The 22,472-nt window shown below is 36.9% G+C and overlaps 1 protein-coding gene across 9 annotated transcripts in view; it reads left to right on the top strand.

The window, feature by feature from the left end:
- The window catches only part of WWP1 (WW domain containing E3 ubiquitin protein ligase 1), a 121,534-nt gene that overhangs the window by 5,391 nt on the left and 93,671 nt on the right, over positions 1-22,472 (top strand). For 4 of the 9 annotated variants that reach the window (XM_057497911.1, XM_057497913.1, XM_057497912.1 and 1 more), the window contains exons 2-3: positions 10,089-10,208; positions 17,506-17,600. The exons of 1 other annotated variant lie outside the window; for it this stretch is intronic. The gene's annotated coding sequence lies outside the window, so the exon portion shown is untranslated. The remainder of the gene's footprint in view (positions 1-10,088; positions 10,209-17,505; positions 17,601-22,472) is intronic. 4 more of the 9 variants (XM_036925082.2, XM_036925086.2, XM_036925085.2 and 1 more) reach the window with 4 other exon arrangements.

The following is a 22,472-nucleotide window of genomic DNA, read 5'->3' as shown; positions in this document are numbered from 1 at the left end:
ACTGTCCTTGGGTAGAAAAGAAGAGAAAATTTTGGACCTCCGGGGTTTTACCTAGTGTGCTACCATAATGAGGCAGGATTGGCTGGCTCTACTTGAGGGCCGAGGGATCTAAGAAAGTGCCCAGAGCCCTGGCTGCTCTGAAGCAGGGATTTACCCTGTCTCAGAAATGTCCTCGTCCACGCCCTATGCAGAGAATGGGCCACAGGGAGGCAGAGATCGGTCCCCTTAGCCCTTAAACCCCTTAGGTATGACATGGAGGGTGCAAAGCTCCTTGGCCAGTCACTCTGGCCTAGACAGGACTTAAGTAATCTAGGGCCCCACAAATAGTATGTTTTGTTTGCAGTGTCTTGAAAAAGGCTGGAGTAAGCCACTCTTCTTGGAGAGGAGGCATTGTAGTGGACAGAGTATGCTTTCCTTGTGGAGACTGGAATATCTCCTTGGGGAAACGTGAAGAATAAGGTAATGTCATCATTTCTAGGGACAGGCAGAGTCATTAATTGCCAGCTGGGTTATTTCCCCCTTAATCATTTCCTTTTATCTCACTATCATTTTATATTTGTCTCAGTAGTATCTTTTTTTTTTTTTAAGTTATTTAGTAAATATGTTATGGCTAGCTTGGAATGATGAAAATGAGGGTTTTTTGTTATTACATTATAGCTTCTGAGTGAAATAATGAATCAATATAATCATTTAAAGAATTTGGGTAGATGAGCTTTTTTGAGGTGTCTCATGTACACTCAAAAATGGCCCCTGCATCCTAGTGTAAATCTCTGCAAATTTCTGAAAATAGAATGCTTTGGCTGATGTGGGGAGGAGTTTAGTGATTGAATGTACTGAGAAACATGAATTATATAAATAGGAACGTCTAAAGTGCCAAGAAGGGGACAGGTAGAATTACCTTAAGGTGTTTCTGTCTCTTGTCCCTGCCCGAAATTACATGGGTAGTTTAAAAATGTACTAGCATTAACTGAATTGTAGGTGTGATAGCTTTTTATTTAATTAAGGAAAACAAGTTCTTTTGATAGCTGTTTACTATACCCATAATTATGATGAAATAGAATGGATGGAAGTGAACTGTGGAGTCCTGACTTGAAGTAAGATACCCTGGTCATTTATTAGCCCCATTTTGCCAAAGGTGTGATGTACTACTCTTTGTGTTTGCTTAGTGTGGAGAGGAGAATTAGTTAAATGAACGTGCTCTGTGTAAATGAGGACATACTTTATCTGAGAAATAATAAACTAGATTGTTATGCTCTTAAAGTTTTAAGAAATAAAGGCATTCCTGCATATGGGTTAAGAGCCACAGCTTTCATATTGGGCAGAACTGACTTCTGTCTGCTTAAAAGCACTGTTGCCTCAGTTTCTTCCTCACTGGATTTTTTTTTAGGGATTAACCGACATGCTATTTTTAAAGCAGAAAGTGTCATCCAAATAGGACATGCACAACTTATTTCATTATTATTAGTAAGTTGGAAATTCATACTGGTACATTTTTCTATGAGCCACTCATTACTTAAGGACAATTGTAGGTTCATTTTGGCTTGAGAGAGCTGCATATCACATCTCACCTCTTATCTTAACAAATTAAATTGCTGAAAGGTTAAGACAATCTGAGAAAGACTCGGCCTGGCTGGCAATGTATCTGCTGGTGACGGCTTGGCTGTGCAGGCTGGAAGCAAGAACTTGTTTGTTTACATCATCACTGCAGCATGTACAGTGTAGACCCATGCTTGTTAGAGTGCATCCCTGCTCTGCAGTCACCTGGGCTCTTGTTAAGCATGTAGACATTTGAGTACTCAGATCTGTGGTGTGGTCCTTGATATTGGAGGCTAGGAGTCTTCATTTTTAACAAATATCTCTGGTGGTTTTGTACACATGAGTTAGTGAACTGCTGGTAGAAACCAAATCAGTAATTTGGGGTTCTAGTGTTCTCTGAGACCATTTTTTAAACTAAAATTTTCAGTAAATACACATGTATAATGTAAATACAAGAGCTTAACATCTGAACCTTTCAGATGTTTAAAGAGGCTTATGATAATTGGCCGGGACTTGATCCACACAGACTATAGAAACCTGCTACAGGGTGAGAACAGGAAGGCATGAGCAAGCCAAGTAGCCCTGCAAGAGTCAGCCAGCCGGCCTCCCTCCCTGTGCAAGGCCTGCCCCACACTGTTGCAGAAGAAGAGTCTTTTGAATGGAAATACTTAATAAAAAACAAAAAACACTGAAGTAGTTAAGTTACATATTGTGATTATCAGATCATATGATTGCTTTTCACTTAGCTAAGGTAAGCTACTCAAAAATTGAGATTTTTGACTGAAGCATGTCTATTTGGGGATTGAAAGCTGGTTGGAGGTGGGCAGAGATCTGGCTCTTGTGGGGAAAAGCCACTGCTTAGCATAAGGGTGTTGACACGGGAAGAAAGTCATTGGAAAAGGTTTAAATTTTAATTTGATCAAAAAACAAAACTTGAAGCTTATTTTCTCTTAACTTTTGCTTAGGGCAGTATTGGTGACAGCCTGTGTCTATGACTTAAACCCTCTAAAAGTCTTGTGACCATATCTGTAATTGGAACAGCAGATCTTTAAATTGGGGCTGTTCCTGAAAAAACTTAACCTATGTTTATATCAACCATATTTTCATCGTGTTAGTTCATTTTTGTGGTTTAAAAAAAAAAAAAAAGCCAAACTCATGACTCTTTCTAAATTTGAGCAGAAAGGATTAGTTAGCATTTGTTTGTGGAGTCTTTTTTGTTTTTGTGTTTGTTTTAACTGACTTTGTGGCCAGTTCTTTGGGAAGAAAAACAATAAACTCATCTCTTTCTGTCCTTTTAGCTAGGAAATGTGTCGATGTTTAATGTGAATACCCAGAATGGAATGTATACATTATACTCAAGAAGTCATTGTTCTAGGTTAAAAATTTTGGTAATTATTATGTATTTTAAAACTTTGTGATTTAATTTTCCTTTGAAGTGTTGGCCGTTTAAGAGCTTACGCCTTAAATTAAGACAAACCTAGATCCGAGTTCTGGCCCTCGTTTATTAAGTTATCTTGATTAAGTTAGCCTTAGGTTAAGCCCTTGTTTTATCATGTAAACTGGGTATTCATATATAAAGTGTAATAAAACCTAACTCATAGATTTATTGTGTGGCTTAAAGCTGGCACGCAGTGTTCAGAAATACTAATTGTGATGGATTCATAATACCTTGTCATTGATGTCAGATGTGTTTCAGAATTATTCATGTTTTAATTTTAGAAAGGTAATACACTCCATAGGCTATGTTGCATAAAATCCCAGTGAAGGCTAGGGCAGCAGCCTGTACTTTCTTTGGCAAATGTTTAAGTATGGATAAAAAAGGACAATAAATAGTCACACATCTGGCCAGATTTTGATGCCAAATGAATTCTGGTCAGTTTAGTTTTTGCCACCTAATGAGTTTTGAAGGAACTTTAAGTTTTTGTAGCTTTTGGGTTTTGGATTTGTGGATAAAGATTGTGTCTTTTTATTTTTACTGTATTTCAAATGAGAAGAATTACATTATTCTAGAAGTAAAGTTTAAGCTGTTTTAATTTTCTCATTTTGGAAATTCTCTGTGTTTTGGATTCTGATATTTTCCTCTAAAAGTGAGGATATCATGAAAGTTTATACTTAGCTTGCTTTAATATTCTTAGGAAGAATATTTGTAAACAGTAAATTTACACTGTATGTTAGTTGAGTAGCTTTAAAATATCTTAAAATTGTGTATTTACAACAAAAGATTTAGTAGTTCTATATTCCTCTTATGTAGTTAACTGTGATTTTGATCTGATCCTTACTGCAGATATGGGGCTTTGCTATGTATCGTTTTGCAGCATGACCATGTGACTGAAATTTTCCTTTCCCTACTGGCCTCTGTATTGCTGTGGATGTATGGTAGAAAAGTCTTGGAGTTTCTCTGCCTCAGAGTAATTGAGTGTGGCTAGAGTGGTGGTGGTAATAGTGATGGGAGGGTGTTAGGATATTAATGTTTATTGGGCACCTGCTATATTCCAGATTCTGAAACGGTTTAGTTTCCTAGAGTTAAAGTTAACACTTCTTTTCCTCCCTCACAGGATTACGTTTGTGTCTTCATTTTACAGATAAGAAAACAGAGACTCAGAGAGGTTAAATATACACAAATAGTAGAATTGAAGTTTGGACCTTGGTCTCTCTGGCTCTATTCTATTACATTACACCAACATGCTCTGCTCACTCTGGAAAATTAGCGTGAGCAGCTAATCTCTGGTTGTTACATGCTGGTAAATTAGAATCCTTGAAGTATTTAGAAACAGTGAGGAAATGTTTGGGGGTGAACATAACTTTGGGTCATGACAGCCTAGTGATCAGTGCAGTGCCCAGGAGTACCAGCCTCGTCAGCAGGTCTGGGTTTAAGAAGCTTAGTGTCCCTAAATCTCCTAATCACCTCTCAGCCTCAGCTGTAGGCTCTCATGACTGCTTTCTGCTGCTTCATGAGCTGTAGTGTGTACTTGAAGAATATCAGACATTTATAGAGTTTTTGGATTTGAAAGGTAAAGGTTCTGGTAAACAAGTATTATATTATTAAAATCCCACACTATGACACAAATGACAAATTATTTATGGAAATGTGTCATTTTGAAAAATGGGATTGTACATAATTACATGAAATTTGATCTTTGCAATGTAAAAATGTCATGTTGCCCTGGATGTTTTTCCCACTTTACATGAAAATGATTTATTAAACAGCTCCAGTAGCTTACCTCCTTCATTGTTCATGTGCTTGTGCTTTTACACATTACCTTTTTTAGATTTCCTTGTTCTTTCTCTCTCAAACTTAAGGAAGAACATTTTCAGTGATTGATTTAAAAGCCCCACAAAATTACCCTACTTTGAAGTTGCTTAATCTTTAAGTCGCAAAATAAGAGAATAGTAATGTAAGGCTGATAGAGCAAACCACACATTTTAAGGCATGGGTTTAGCTCTCAGCACTTATTTTATATTTATATACGTGTATGTGTGTTTGCAGTGCAGATACCATGAAAGGAGCACTGGCTTTGAACCCAAGAGATACGGAGACAAAATCACTAATTTTGTGGCCCTGAGCAATATATACCTAAATTCTTGGAACTTACTTTTCCTTTTCTGTTTGTAGGAATAATAAAGACTCTGAAGGGTAATTGATAAATAGAGATCGGTTTTTTTGCAGTGTGGCTGACAAATAATAGAAACTCCACAGTGGTCATGGTTATTCTTACTCTTTGGAGTCAGAGACCTAGTTCCGATTCCAGGGTTAAGACTGGAGTGTTTCCGGGTCAGTTAGACACCCCTGCGAAGTGTAGGCAGTCCCAGTTAGGCTCTATCACCTTACCTACTCTTGTGTTGGGGAGTATTTACACTGCTTTTTTTTTGTGGTAACTTAGGTTGATTCTGTAAGTTTGGAACCCAAGTTTTAAGATGCTTAGTGTTACCTGAATATTACTTTCTTAATTGACTTACTGCAGTACAGGAGTGGGAAGCCTGTTTGCTGCTGATACTCACTAAAGCTTGGGGGGAAAGTACCAAATGCAAATTTTTTTTGCTTGAAGTTTTGCTATATTGCCTTTTAAAAGAAATTGAAGAATTATAGCAAATTAGAAAAACTATCTCATTCTCAATACCACTTTGGGGTAGTTCTTCTTTGTTAATGTAAATAAATTTTAGTACTAATTCTTTTAAAACAAATAGGAATCATCTCCCTAAATTAAGAAAAATTATGAAGAATAAAGTTAGTCAATACACTAGTAAAAATATATTTCATTTTTAAATTTTGATGTGAGAAGGAAGGAGGTGGAGCAGGGAGAGAGAAAATTTCGATTAATGTGCTAAAAGACAAAGTAATAGTGCCAAAGTCCTGTATTTTTGTTTTTTTAAGGTCCGTAACCAGTTAGCTTAAAAATTAGAATAGTTGCTAAACTTGATGAATATATTTTCCTTTTCACAAATGTTTTCTAGTAACGTACGAATATTTTTGATATCCCTTACTTGACAATGAAGGTGAACTTACTAATTCCATTTTTTGGAAAGTTGGTATAATGTAATTGTATTTTTTTTTTTTTAATTCTGCAACTGAATCTTTTTTTTTTTTTTTTTTTTAGTGGCATATTGAGTTTTTACTCCTCCATTCTCATCTTAGAATTAAGGCTCAGTACATTCTTTCTTTGGTTGTCTTATTGGCAATAATAACAGATGTACTTCGTTTAATTGAATAGCTATGTTCTTTTTTTTTTTTTTTTTGAGAGGGCATCTCTCATATTTATTGATCAAATGGTTGTTAACAACAATAAAATTCTGTATAGGGGACTCAATGCACAATCATTAATCAACCCCAAGCCTAATTCTCAACAGTCTTCAATCTTCTGAAGCATAACGAACAAGTTCTTACATGGTGAACAAGTTCTTACATAGTGAACAAGTTCTTACATAGTGAGTAAGTTCTTACATGGTGAACAGCGCAAGGGCAGTCATATCACAGAAACTTTCGGTTTTGATCACGCATCATGAACTATAAACAATCGAGTCAGATATGATTGTTTGATTTTTATACTTGATTTATATGTGAATCCCACATTTCTCCCTTATTATCATTATTTTTTTAAATAAAATGCTGAAGTGGTAGGTAGATGCAAGATAAAGGTAGAAAACAAAATTTAGTGCTGTAAGAGGGCAAATGTAGATGATCAGGTCTGTGCTTATAGACAAAGTATTAATCCAAGCTAGACAACGGCAACAAAACATCCACGGATGCAGAAGATTTCTCTCAAAACAGAGGGGGTGAGGTTCTAAGCCTCACCTCTGTGCAACTGAATTTTTATTCACTTTATTATTTAATTGATTTATGGATACTGGTTTTATTGTATTAATTTCTCCATATATTGCATTATGTGGATATGCTTCATTTTTATTTTGTATTTAAATTGTTTTGTATTTTTCCCTACAACCAAAAAATATTTCCATGGTTTTTCTTTTACACATGGTCTGGTGTATGTCAACAAATGCGGTTTCTCTCCTCTAACTACAATCAGAATTTAGGTAATTGTATTTTTTATAAGGTGCATTTTATGGAACAACATCACCATCTTGTGGCCCTCTGGAATATTGTTGCAACTGTTATGGTTTCACAACTGTAAGCATAAATCCAGTGGTCCTCTGATGTTGGCCAAGGACTCAGTCAAGTTTGTAATGGGCAGTTCTTACTGTAAATGGAACATGAAGAGAGAAAATAAAAAGATTTGTACACTAGGGCTGCAGCTTTGTAAAGAAAAATGTGTACTGGAGAAAAACAGTGCTATAAAAATCAAGACCAGTTGGGTTGCTGCAAAGATTATGGGTGATTTCATTGTTTCATGAATAAATACATGGTGTTTTTAGTCAAGCAATTCCAAACTAGAAAATCTCTATATGTTCTGTGCTCCCATTTCTTATTTGATAGGATTACCAAGGCCCAGAGAAATTTAGATGCTGTTTCATTAAATAAGGCTGTTGTCTAGTGTTTTCTAAACTGGCAATTCCTGGAGGAGTTATTTTCTACATGAACATTTACACCTTTATTTTTTATTTTGATGATAATTTTAAAGGAAAAAATTCAATTTGAGAAGTATAGTAGTTCATTTAGAGAGCCTAAAAACTAAATAAGACTATTTGTTTTTAATCCTTTATTGTTTTTGACATTCAGTTGACACTAAGTTTCCTTCATTAGCAAATATTTATTAAAAACAAGTGTGTGGCAGGCTTTGAGGGAGGCACCTTAGGTATATTGGATTTGTCCTGCACTCTTGGAGTTTACAATATAGAAATGCAGTGAGAAAATATAACTATTTTGATGGACACCAAAGTTTGAAATCAGGGATTCTGGGTAAAAATAGCTGTAATTTATTGGGTATTTACTAGGTGCCAGTGTCTTGCCAATGGATTTGAGCCCCTGGCAAGTTCACTGTGGATTCAGTGAGACCAAAAAATGACAGTGGAACGTTCTTAGGGTGAAAGAGTTTATACCCAACTTTATTTCTATGGTGGCAGGTCAGTAACTAGAATCCCGTCCATTCAGAAGAGTCTGCTTGCAGCAAGCCGGTCTGTGCCTCTGGGCCTCTCTGTCCCTGCAGCCGTCTCAGTCTCTGTCCTCGGCTGCCACCACTACAGTCTCTGCTCTCTGCTCTCCTGTAGCCGTGCAACCGTTCCACCGTGTCACCCAGAACTCTCTGTTTAGAGTCAATAACAACGTATTGCCCACACGTGTGTAGTGAGCTAACTGACCAGGGCCAAGTGAGAATCCTGGTCATTGGAACCTTCACTTTATCCACATCCAGGCACCATGCAATGTATTTTAGGTACTTTTTCATAGTGTTAGCAATTTATTTTGGAATTATGCTTTGATTTTTGCAGGAACAAATCATATGCACACAAATCAGTATTTGTGGAATCTCTGAAACATCTCTATAGAACAATAGGTTTCCTTGTACACTGCAAGTGCTTTGGCTGTTATGGGTCCTGTACGCTTTTGTGGCTTGGTATCTTACCACCATTTCTAATACCTCTATGGAAAATTTTGTACTGTGTTCTAAGCAGCCATCTTTCTCCCAGACTTTCATTAGAATCTAATTGAAGTATAATTATGGGATTAGCATATGATTTCTGAATTACTTGAATAGTTAGGACTGGAGAGTGTCCAAGTTGAATGAGCTTTTTCTCTTGTTCATACACTTTTGGACATTTGAGTATTTAAGTCAAGTGAGCATTTTTAGTGACATTTATCCTTTACTTTATGTTGGATATTTTTGTATTGAATCCTTATAGTGGGCTATGGAGATGAAATCACAGTGATAAGGTGGACATGGGCTTGGAGCTCAGTATTAGTAGTGCAAAGATGGGAGAGGGTATGGATGGCTTGTAGTCCCACCTGCATAGAATTTTCTACATAATATTTTAAAGTTTCAGTTCTGTGTGTTATAGAGATACTCTTTTTTAAACTTAACCATCTTAACCAGTTCTTCAGGGTTAATGTTTTATTTTTTTTTATTTTTATTTTATTTTTATTTTTTTTGATACAATAATTTTATTTAAATATTTCTCTTTTGGGTTATATGCTTTTTTTTTTTAGATAATTATTTTTTTATTGAAGGGCAGCTGACACACAGTATTACACCACATTAGCCTCAGATGCACAACACAGCGACCCAACATTCACACACATGACAATTCTAGGCACCAGCTATCACCACACCAAGCCGCTACAATATCTTGACTATATTCATTACATCCTGGTTACTTACTATTCTACAGGGTTAATGTTTTAATTGTGAATCTTCATTTAACTTACATTTATTGAGTAAAGATGAATAGTAATAAAGAAATATATAGCATGAGGCAGATAAAGAAACAAACAGGGTTACAGAGCTATGAAACAGAGCAACTAACTAGTCCACAATTGGAGGGATGACATTTGAGCTGAATTTTGAGGGATGATTAGCAGTTAGGTAGATGAGCAGCGGGAATAACGTGTAATAAGACACTGGTACACAAATGTGTCTGTGAGACTCACGTAAAGTGCCCCCCTTCCCCCCCAGTATCGTCCCCAGATGATTATGACATGCAGCTGGGTTGGGGAAAACTGTTTTTGAATTGGAAATATCTGTCATTAGTGAGGTGTGTGAGTAAAGAGCTTTTTAGGAAATACCAATTATCTACTTTCTTTGGCTGAATTTTGATGAATGAAGGTGACAGAATGTGTATACTTAATGCATTTGGATTACCAGAAGTAGGTTGTTAGTAGCTAAGTATACCCTTTTCTCTTCTGGAACTGATGCTCTAAGCAGCTCTTATTAATGTCATTGCTTCTAACCATGAACCATTAAAATGAGGTGGAAAGTTCACGTGTCTATAGGGATTGGTGCTGCTGGGCCCAAATCTCTGTTGTGCCTGTCCTCAATTCCTTCCTCAGCCACCTGCCTGTTAAGACAGGATTTTGTCTGTTTTTATTGACCATTGTATTCCCAGTGCTACCAACAGTGCCTCCGTCACTGAGGAAATTAGTAAAACCTCCTTAACTTTCTTTCCAGACACTTCCAAAGATATCTGCATCCTCACCATGTCTTCCCTTTCCAGTTTTCAGTGTGAGAGTATGTCTGTATCTCTGTGGTAGGTCTCAGCAGTCCTGCCCTGTCAGAGATCTTGTCATAGTAAGTATCGTCTCTTCTGTGACTTTAGCTTCTTCCTATCTGAAAACATGGTCAAGTCTCTTCCATCTTCAGAAACAAACCTATGAATACCTCCCTTTAAGCCTATATCTCGCTTTTCCTTCACAGTTGAACATCTGAACAGTGGTTTCTTAAGCTATTGGCTTCTCATCCCACCATTTTATTAAAATTGCTCCCACCCAGGGCCTGGTAACATCCATTTTGGGGCACTTGGTGGGGTTAGCCACCCTTTCCTCCTCCCTGAAACTCTTCAAGTTTTCTTTCCCTGCACAGTCCTTGTCTGCTGTTCAGCTCCTCGGTGTTGGGGTGCCTAGCTCCCGTCTGTCCTCATGTCATTGCATGCGGTTGTCTTTCCCTGAGTGGGGGCATGTACTTCTTAACCTGTCACAGCAGAGCTGGCTTTCAGTTTAGTCTTGAACTCTGCTAATGGGCCATGTTGCATAACTTTACCTCTAGCATATCTCCTCTGAGCTCTGTCTCAGTCAGTCAGTGATTACTTACTGGGGACCTTCCCTTGGCCAGGCTCTAGTTGGGGTTCTGGGAATAGAATGGCAAATAAGATAAGAGTTCCTGTCCTTAGGGGCAGGGGTAGAGATGGAAATAGAAGTGAGAGGACAATATATGAACATAAATAATTGAAAATTACTAGAAAAAATAAAATAGGGTGAAGTGGTAGAGTTGGAGAAGTGAGGGTCTCGCTTTGCCTAGGCTGGCTGGGCATTCTTTCTGAAGGGATCATATTTGAGTTAAGCCCCAAAACTGAGAAGGAAGCCAGGGAACTGTCATAGCAGTGAATGCAAAGGTCCCTCAGAAGCACAAGGTAGTCAGGGATGACAGGAATGTCAGTGAGAGGGAAGAGGGGAGGAGAGAAGAAAGAGGTGTGGAGACAACAGATAACGTGAGGAGGCCATGCATGAGTTTAAGATAGGAGAACATTGGAGTGTGAAACAGTTGTTGAAATGTGTTTGGGAAAGATCACTGACTGCTGGATGGAGGATGGATATGGGGTGAGAGCGAAGGCAGGCAGGGTGCAGGGGCACCATGTACCAAGCTGTTCTTGCAGTTTGATGAGAAATTAGGCTTGGAGAAGAGTTATGTTGGAGATAGTGAGGAGTAATCTCCCTTTTATCGTGGCATCTGTTAGTCCACCAATTATTGCAGATTCTGTTCCTTCATATCTCTGCTGCTTCCTCTATTTCAAGCCATTTCTGGACTAGGCCACTTTTAGGCTCCCCTCACAACTGTGCTAGAGCAGTTTTTCTAAAATACTAAGAATGTTCCTTCCCTGCTGAAAAAATTCAGTGGCTCTGTGTGGCTTTCTCAGTACTCACCATGGCACAGCTGCTTTCTACCTTGATGGTTTCATCTCCCGAGCAGAACTCTGTATACTCACTGCCCACACTGTTCATCTCACTTCTCTGAGCACAGAAGGTCTTGACAGCACTTCTCCCCTTCTGTGTATACACGGCCCTTGCATAGTCCTCCACAACTCACTGCAACTGTTACCATCGCTCAGAAACCTTTCCTGACTCCTTACCTTTCCCCACTATATCCCATTGAGATGCTCCTTTTCTACTTCTGTAGGACTCAACTTGGCACAACCTTGTCAGTGCAGTGATCTTAAAGCTGCTGATTTCCTTGTCTTTTTCCGCTGCTAAATTAGAAACTCACTGAGGGTAAAGAGCATATCTTAGATTTTTGTATTCCTGGTATTTACTGTATTACCAGAACACATGCCTCGTGTGTGTGTGTGTGTGTGCGCGCGCACACCAAATGACTTAATTCAGAAAAATTGTTACAGGAATGCCTGATACCTGGTTTGTTTTATTGATCAGTTCTTTTTTGACCCATGGTAGATTTTATTCTCTTTTACTGGAAAGATTAAATGAGAGGCTTAGGTTGGAATTTCGTAAGGAGAGCATGGAGGCCCAGTGTTCACTAAGTGTCTGATGGTGCAGAGAGGTCCAGGAGGACGTGGAGTTGCGGTGACCTCTATCTGGCCATGGAGGAGAAAGGAGATAGATACTTAAGTAGAGTGGTGAGGCAGCAACCAAATCGAATGGGTAGAGAAGTGAGTTGGAGGTGAGAAAGAAGGTTGGCTTTTCTTTTAAGAAGTCAGTTGGTCAAAGGATTTTTTTTCTTTTTTTTTTAAAGTTGATCTTGTTTTGTCTTACTCTTGTTATACTACGTAACCCCAAAGTCTGTTTGGTGGCCAGAGAGAGGGAGGGTATGAATTGGGGCAGGGGGAAGGGAGCAAATTAGTAGGGAAAGCGGTGTAGGCACTCACTTGGGGAAGCTGGGGGTTATATACAGTACTTCATTTTCAGAGAATGCTAGGATAGGATTGTATGTTTATTTTTATAAGAATTGCCATCACAAATTATGTAAAATAAAATAGATGGCATGACTGTCTCAAAAGGCCAAAGTATTACTTTTTAAAAGGGTAGCCTCAGTATTCAGAAAAATTAACTGATAAATTTTCAGTTTCAATAGAGCAGGACTATATGTTTTCTGTAAGGCTTTATTTTTCATTGCCTCTCATATTTAATTATCTTATGTTATATTCTTAATAATTTAGCATTTACATAACATTTATAATTCATAGGGCTTATATAATAATCACTAAAACATCTCCTAGTTAGGTTAAATTACTTGTCCAGGGTCTTGTCAGCTTGTTAAGCACTTACTGTGTGCTGGGCAGTTTTCTTACCGCTTTGTCAATATTGACTCATTTTAATCACCCTGTGAGGTAGGTGCTATTATTTTTCATTTTATAGGCATAAAAACGGAGGCATTGTGAGGTAAAGGAGCTTGTCAGAAGTTGAACATAGTAAAGTGGAGCCAGGATTTGAACATAGGCTGTCTGACTGCAGAATGAACTCTTAGCCACTGTTATGCTGCCTCTTAGTAAATGTTGGGACAGAAATTCAAATCCAAATTCAGACTAGACTCTTGTAAATGAGTTTGATTTCAACCATCTGTTATTTCTCTAATTCCCCAATTAGAAATAATTGAACCATCAACCAGACTAAAAGTCTCCTATAAGTAAAAGTTTAGTGCACAAGTTGACTTGGGTTTCTTGTAACTTCTACGTTACTAGATGTTTAGAGTTTTATATTAAGTTTGTAGTAATTTTTTTTTAATGGTTAACCTCTGACTTGGAAAAAAGCAGAACTGGCACATCTGTCAGCTCAGAATAGAAATACCTTTGATACTTGATCTTCTGGACTGGCCTGTACTTTGGTGTGTCTTGGTTCCTGCCAGCTTAGCCTCTAGTCTTCTGTCAAGTCTATTTTTAATTATTTATTACATTTGGGGTAAGGAATTTGCATTCCATACAGACAAAACCCTGTACATTTACTGGCTGGAGGTTTATAGGAAACATACTTTATTTGAAACAGTGAGTGGTCAGTTTTGCTTTGCGTAGGTAATTCTAACTATTTCTCTCTAATTGTGTAAGAAAAGCAAGTTAAATTGCTCTGATCATACTTCGTGCTGTGACTGGAGCCTTGCTGTGATGCAAGGCTCTTCTGAGAGAAGAAGTAGGTGGAACTTCAAGTACTCTGAATCAACAATTAACTATTAGAATTGCTAGCATGAAAAAGAGAGTTGAGTTAATTTGCCTAGCTATTTGACTTGAATTTCTGTGAATAGAGTGAATTTATGTGAAGAGCAGATGAAGAATTACATTGCAGGAAATTAATGGGCAGCAGTTATAAGGATGTGTTCCATGATATTTTGAGGAGGCATAAGGTTAAATTCAGCAAGGTTTTTGATTACCACAGTAAGGGGTACACAGTAACAATGCACGTGTTTGTTGATTTGAAAAAGGGAAAGAAATTTGTATTAATTATGTGACTCAGAATAAGTTGATTGTAATTTTGAGGGCAAGGTGTTGACATAATTGGAAATAGTTAAAACTGGCAGTAAAAAGGAAATCTAGAGATGAATCAAGATTTAGTACTTAGAAAATTAAAATTATGATGTGTATGGTGCATTTCAGTATAGGGTTGGGTCTTTTTTGCTTATTAGTGCGAAGTGGTAGCAGATACATGTATTAGTGAAAGGCAGATTTTGAGATGAGTTACTTGTAAAGCAGATTTTCTGTGATTCCTTGAGAGGAATAACTTAAAAATAAAAAAAGTTGAATATAAGCTCATTGTACTCAAGGAAATGAGATAGGTAAAAAAATAAGAGAATGAGTTTATGAACAGGGATATGTGTCAGATATATCTGGAAAAGAAAAGAGGCCTAGATTTGTATCGCTGGAAAAGAAGAAGTAAAAATTGAAGTATGAGTGAAAACAGAAGCAGAGGGCTTGGGAAAAATTAATGTATTTACCTCTTCTGGTTGAAAAAATCTGACACTGGGTGGAGATAAGAGTTGGGTATTAATACTGACTTATGAAACTTGGCACTTCGAAGATAAATATGTTTTTCTCACTAAAAACATTTACTGTGTTTCTCCTGTAAAGTGCCATATATTGTGCACCAAAAGGAACTTCGAAATTGACTGAAAGTACAGAAAGATGGAAGAGAGAAAGATGAGTTAATAGATCCCGTGATTAGACATTTTTAGATTAAAGTGAACACCCAAACTATAGTTAGATGTTAAAAAGTACCTGTGGATGCCCATCTTTAGTTGTCCTTTGCTTGGTAGATACTGCAAATGCTCTTCAAGTCACTGGAATGGCACAGTTTAAAAAGTGTTACTCTTTTTCTCTCAGTGATACTAGTAAATAATCAGACAGGTGACATTCCTGTTGGGCATTTAAGAAGATTCACCAGTGATATTTATACAGAAAGGTCAGTGTGGGCAAGTACTTTTTAAGGAATTGGCTGACCTCTATCCCAGATAGCTTAAAGTATACATTGAGGTTTAGCACCAAGAGATCCTGGGAAGAAAAGCCCAATGGGGGGTAGAGTAGTAATGAAAAATGAAGTTAATGTTGCATTGTTAAAACTGAAAATGATTGTACTTAACCCATTTCCCTGAGATGCATGTGTGAAAATTTGAAACTGAAGTGCCGTGCACATAAAACGGTGGTATTGCTGTCTGTGCTACTAGGATGAAGGAGAGCTGGAGGGGCTGCTGGTGTGGATCCCAAAGGGGAGTGCAGGGCTAGGGTGACTGCTGGGAGATGGTGCGCGAAGTAGGGTTCTTCCGGGGGGTGGGGTCCCCCCTCCTTCGCAGCGGAGTGGGGATTGACAGGAGTCAGGGAAGGCCAAGCAGTTGGCGTAGATGTGCAGACCGCGGAGTCAGAATGGTGGCATGGTGCGGGAGAACAGTAGGACTGAGTGTTAGGAAGCTGTTCAGGAAGTTGGCATGTCTTTGGGTCCTTGGGAGACAGTCAAGGTGAGTATTCGGACTTTGGTAAAGTTAAGTGATTCTGAGGCTCGAAGACAATGGGTGTTCGGAAAGCTGCTTGCTCTTCCCTCATCCTTTCTCCAAATGTGTCCTCTGGTGGTGTGATTCCTAGGCATACTAATGAGCGGCTCTTATAAAATTTATTTTTCCTTTCTGAGTATTTAAGTCACATGGAAATGTAAAATCTAATAGAATTATGCCTTATTAATAAACAGGATTCCACTAGAAAAACTTCTTTAAGATACATCAAAGAAGATGTCTACACAAAACCGTCAGATAATCAAATATAAATATACTTCAGTACCTGGACTGAGAGGTTTCCCAGGGAGCAGGGCTCTTAAACCTGGGTGGTTCTGAGCAGATCAGGACAAGTTGGTTACCCTTTTGTTTACTGTCCCATTTTATAAATTCATTGAAATGACCAACAATGTCTTTTTATAAATAATATCTGTGTAGAAGTATTATTTCCTGTATTATTCAAAATTAAATCCCCTGTTTTATAACTTATGCTTCTATGAAATACTTATTTTCTGCTCTACAGTTGCTGAATCTTGAATACTTTAGGGTGAGGGAAACTACTTTGTTCATATATATTTATTTTTGCCATATTTCTTTGAATTTTAAATTTTATGGTGCTGGTATAATAACTTTGCCTGTTGTAGGCTTTCTAACCTTCCAAGTTCCACATTCTTTGGACTAAACTTCTCAAGCATCTGATAGGTGCCATCCTGTCTGGTTACTGAGATGTTTCCTGTGTGTTAATACTGTCTTCAAACTAGACTCAGTATTGAAGTTGGGGCTATTTTTTCTACCATGTTTGTGTCCTTGCCATACCTACTGTACAGACTAGGCAATCAATAAGTTTATTAATAAACCTGATAATTAGATACTATGTGATGGGAATTCTCTGGCTTTTCCAAGGCTTAACAGGCAATTAAATACATCTTCAAGTGAGGATTTGATAGATCTTAATGATAAAGCTTAATGACTGGGAATGTAGTTCATTACCTACATTCAGGATTCTTTATTCTTTCCAGTTGAATAATAACCCTTGTACAACCCTGTGGCATTTTTAAAGGGTTATGCTGGATATAATCAGCTTACTTATAACTGGCCGTATCCTCTGGGCATAGGTTAGGACCTAATTTAATTTGGATGAATAATCAAATTCACTTGAAAATTGTTAAAACTCAGACTGTTTTTCTTTTACCACATTTGGTCACACAGCTGTTAAGTGGCTGCAGAGTTGGCTCTTAAAAACTTTGCTATATAGTCTCCCACAATTTGCTTCTCTTCTACTCCCTTGTGTTATGGTGCCATCATCTACCCATAGAGTGAAGTGGGAAATTTTAGTGGTTCAGAGTCCTTCTTTCTAACCTTCGGCTCTCCCATAATCGTCTGGTCAAAGATCTTGTACATATCCTGAGTTTTTCCTTCATACTACCAGTGATCTCTTTCAGACAAGCTCATTATTTTAAATCTAACCCCACTGCTGCCAAAGTTACTCTTCTAAAAGGCAGTTCTTGCATTGGAACCTATCAGTGTCTATCTTTACTTTCAGATAAACTTAATTAACTTCTATGCTTGGTATATTTGCAATACCATATGAACAATTCCATAGGATCCTATACGTTCTAGATAATCTGTTTGCCTGTTAGCCTCATCACTTCATACTGTCCTTACATTTTGTCTTCAAGTCCTAACAGCAGTTCTCTGAATGCTCCAGACATGCCATCATTCTCTCTTGAAGAATTATACTTCAAGACAGTTCAAAGGTTATCTTCTCACTGAACCTTTTCCTGATTCCTGGAAGTTGGGTTATGCACTTTATCATGTGTGCCCCAGAGGTATCCCTTTACATTTGCCTCTATTTTAGTAACTGTTGCACTGAAAGCTATTTATCTACTTACAGGTTGTCTCCTCACTAGACTATGAACTCCTTGAAAGAAGGAATCGTGTCTTACTCATCTTTATACCCCCAGTGTCTAGCACAGTTCCTGATACAGAGTAAGTGATTGATGACCTTTTTTTTTCTTAAAACTAAAACTATATTTAACAGTCAAACTCCATACATGTTGATAGCTAATGATACCTATGTAGACCTAATACTACCCTGTTATAAAAACTATGGCTGTCAACTTAATACTTCTGAGGCACAATTTCCTCATCTGTAAGATGGGAATTAGTACCTCCCTACTCTTACAATATTATTGTAATGCTCAGATTAAAGAATATGTATATAAAGCTAGTTATATTTTAAGGGTCACACAACTTTATGTTATCAGATGAAGTGTGGAAACTAATTGTGTGTTGTGGTGAAAGCGGTAATTTTATTTATTCTGTATCTTTCCTTTTAGGGAAAAATGGTACCATTTTTGTACTATATCATATTTAACAGTTTAAATTTGTAGTTACAGGTTACCAGAGGCATGTACTCTTGAGTCTGAGGATTGGGAGAAATAGCTTGGGGGTGGGAGTCCAGGTACTAAGAGTTTTAACTAATAGAGCAAACAAGCTTTTACCTAGTTGGTACCGTTTCCTGGTCCACGTAGTGTTTTAAACTTTACAATTCTTCTCAAACAACAGTCCTGTGCTTGTTTGTCTTCTTTGTTCTCAGCAATTATTTTTCTGTCTGACTTACTAATGAAGTCCCTCAATTTGCTTTTATTTTGACTCCTTATTTACTATTCAAAGGAAGTGTCTTTTTCTTGAATGACTAATTACACACATCATCTGTGTGAAAGCTCTGCTTTTACCTTCTTTTCCTTCACAGGCTGCAGGCATACTCCCTTACCGTCACACTTGATGAATTCTTCATCTTTGCTTTTCTGTATCTATGTTCCTGCCTTCCATGCATTCTTTAAATTTTCAAAAATTCTGTAATTTGAACATGTAACAGAAGTAAGTTAATAATAAAAACACTTTTGGGGACCAACAACTTGATTGAAGAACTGGGTCAGTACCAACACAGCTATAGGGCGACCTATGAACACCTCTGTAACTCCGTATTCCTGTCTTTCCCCAACTCTTACAGTAACTATTCTGAATTTTTTTTCTCTTCCTTTAAATGGTATTGCTACAATATATTTCTTTGTTTTGAGTTTAATAATTGTTACATTTTAGGCTTTCTAAGGCACAAATGGCATTTTATTGTAGAGCAAAATTAAGTTATAATTCTTTATGCATTTCAAAGAAAACATTCTAGTATACCAAAGGAATATATAGAAAAACTATATATTCAGGATGCACATTTAAATTTATAAGAAGAAAATAAACCTGGAGACTGGCTTTTGTACTGTATGGGTATTTCTATACAACACACAAAATCTCTTTATCCAGAGAACAGAAAGGTAGCAGAAGTATTTCCACACACAGGTTTCTTTTATTTGTGTAGAATTGTTTTGATTAGATTCGTAATACACTTCTCGGAAGAGTGACAAGTTGTCATTCGATTGCCCTTTGGACCTCAGTAATTCTTCAGTGGGCTTCATTCAGTTGTTGATTGTAAAAGCTTTTGAGACTCACACAATGTCCCCATGTTTCTGTATTTCTTTTTCAATTATGGAATCATGGCATTTTCAAAGGAAATGCATAATGGAAAATGAGATCATGATAACCACCAAGATAATTCATTTCTTACTTCTCTGTCATTAGGAGTTGGAAACATTCTTGATGACCTCAGTGCAGAATGTTTACATCTTGGGAGGTGGGACTTACTGAGAGGAAGATGTTAATACCCAAAACTCTTATTTGTCCCTTTTTTTTTTTTCACTATTAATGTTTCTAAGATCCATTCCTATAGCTATGGTTCATTCACTCTCACTTCTGTATAATGTTTCATCATGAGTTGGCCTGATTCATTTAATCATTTTTCTATCTGAACATTTGAGTATTTTTAATTTTTCTGTCCTTTTTTTGTTATTATTATGCAAATATAACCATCTTTTCATCCCTGGAATAAATCCTGCTTGGTCTTGGTGAATGATCTTTTTAATATATTTTTTAATTCAGTTTACTAATATTTTGTTGAGGATTTTTTCATCTATGTTCACCAGGGATATTGTTCTGTAATTTTCTTTTTTTGTAGTGTTTTTGTGTGCTTTGGGGATCAGGGTGATTCTGGCCTCATAGAATGAATTTGGAAGCTTTCCTTCCTCAGTTTTTTTTTGGTATCATTAATATACAATGACATGAGCAACATTGTTGTTACTAGATTCCCCCCATTATCTAGTCCCCGCCACATACCCCATTACAGTCACTGTCCATCAGCATACTAAGATGCTATAGAATCACTACTTGTCTTCTCTGTGCTATACTGCCTTCCCCATGTTAACTCTAATTTAAATGTTTGGTAGAAATTGTCTGTGAAGCCATACGGACCTGGACTTTTGTTTTTGCTTCAGTTTTGTTACTAATAATTGGTCTGTTGAGATTTTCTATTTCTTCCTTGTTCAATCTCATGGGAGATTACATGTTTGTAGGAATTTATCCATTTCTTCTAGGTTGTCTAATTTGTTGGCATACAGTTTTTTTGTTTATATTTCTGTGGTATCATTTGTATTTCTGTGGTATCATTTGTAACTTCATTTTTGCATATCATTTGTTTATTTGAGTCTTCTGGTTTTCCTGCTGAGTCTAACTAAAGATTTATCTTTTGCTTGTCTTTTCAAAGAACCGCTGGCTCTTAGTTTCATTGATCCTAATTTCTTTTTTTAGTTCTTGTTTCATTTATTTCTGCTCTGATCTTTATTAATTTTCTTCCTTCTATTAACTTTGGGCTTTGTTTGTTCTTCTTTTTCTAGTATTTTAGGTGTAGGGTTAGATTGTTTGAGATTTTTGTTGTTTCTGGAGGTAAGCCTGTAATGCTAGACAGTTCTCTCTCAGAACTCCTTGGTGCCTTCCCAAGATTTTGCCTTGTTGTGTTTCTATTTTCATTATTCTCCAAGTACTTTTTAATTTTTCTTTAATTTCTGTGTTGACCCATTGATTGTTTAGTAGCACATGCTGTTTAGCCTCCATGGCCTTATTTTTTTTCCTTAGTTTTTTTCCTGTAATTGATTTCTAGTTTCATACTGTTGGGGTTGGGAAAGGTGCTTGGCATGATTTCAGTCTTCCTAAATTTTTTGAGAATTCATTTGTAGCCTAATGTGTGATCTATCCTGGAGAATGTTCCATGTGCACCTGAAAAGAATGAGTGTTCTGTTGTTTGGGGATGTAATGTTCTGTATATATCTATTAAGTCCATTTAGTCTAATGTGTCATTCAAAACCACTGTTTCCTAACTGATTTTTGGCCTGGATGATCTATCCATTGATGTAAGTTGGGATTAAAGACCTCTACTATTATTGTATTTACTGTTAATTTCTCTCTTCCGTCTGTTGATATTTGCTCTGTGTATTTAGGTGCTCCTCTGTTGGGTGATTAGATATTTACCATTGTTATATACTCTTGCTGGATACAGCCCTTCATTATCATGTTTTTCATTCTCTTTTTAATTCTTTGTTTTAAAGTCTATTTTGTCTTATATAAGTACTGCGGCTCCAGCTTTTTTTCATTTCTATTTGCATGGGATATCTTCCACCCTTAAGTTTCAGTCTGTTGTATATTTAGGTCTGAAGTGAGTCCTTTTAGGAAGCATATATTGGGTATTGGCTTTTTTCTTCATTCAGTCACCTTTTATCTATTCATTGGAGTATCTAGTTCATTTACATTTAGAGTACTTATTGATAGGTATTTGCTTACACCATTTTGTCAAATATTTTCTTGTTTTTGTTGCTCTTCTCTGGTCCTTCTCTTGCTTTCTTCCCACATTCATGATGACCTTTCTTTAATGTTGTGGTTGGGTTTCTTTTTATTTTTCATGTATCTATTATTAGGTTTTTGAATTGTGGTTATTTTGGTGATTGTATATGACATCTAACATATAGCAGTCTATGTTAAGTTGTTAGTTGATAAGGTTTGAATGTGTTCTAATAGCACTACATTTTAAACCCCCCTTCCTCCATGTTTGGTATATGTCTTTAAGACATTTAGTGATTCTGTTAACTAGAAGTTCTTGTAGAGTTTAAGTACTTCTCTTTGATCAGTTTTATGTTTTGTAAATAAATACCTCCCAGTTTGTGGCTTGTTTTGTAGGTCTGTTTATGATATTTTTATGATAAGCAGAAGTTCTTGATTTCTACACAGCCAAAATATTCACTCTCTTCTTCTTTAGTTAGTATGCCTCCCAGTTTGTGGCTTGTTTTTTAGTTTTATTTATGGTATTTTTATGATAAACAGAGGTTCTTGATTTCTACACAGCTAAAATATTCACTCTCTTCTTCTTTGGTTAGTATGCTTGTTTAAAAAATCCTTTCATTGTGGGAGGACACAAAACAATAGTTTTCTGCTATAATTTCTTCTGAAAGTTTTAAAGATTGCCTTTCATACTTAAATCACTAGTCATTCTTGAATTGATTTTGTAATGTGATGTGAGGTAGGGATCCTTTTCTCATATGGATAATTTCAGGACTGCTTAATTGTCACTGCTTTCTTACAGATCTGCCACATCTGTTTCATGAGTATGTCTTAACATGCATTGGTCTGTTTTGAGGCTCCCATCTCGTGGACCATGCTAGAGTCCCCACTTTCACCTTTGGAATACTCACCCCATCTACTTCATTTTCATCTTTGCAGGCTGATCCTTCTTGAGATGGTTGAGCCAGAGCAACTTTTCTTCCACGACTTGTAGGGGATTGCTATTCTGAATTCTGAGATCAAGTAGAAGTTGGCATTTCACCCAAGCATCCTCTTTTTGGTGGAGGGCCAGCAGTATCTTTAGCAGCTGATTGGGTTTGGGAGGCTTAGAAGTTGAAGACTGTTTTCTGTCTTAGTTTCATT

This window comes from Manis pentadactyla, chromosome 3 (assembly GCF_030020395.1).
Source record: "Manis pentadactyla isolate mManPen7 chromosome 3, mManPen7.hap1, whole genome shotgun sequence".
Taxonomy (NCBI): Eukaryota; Metazoa; Chordata; class Mammalia; order Pholidota; family Manidae; genus Manis; species Manis pentadactyla.
Note: the sequence above shows the minus strand (reverse complement) of the source record. Positions and strands in the feature narration are given on the sequence as shown.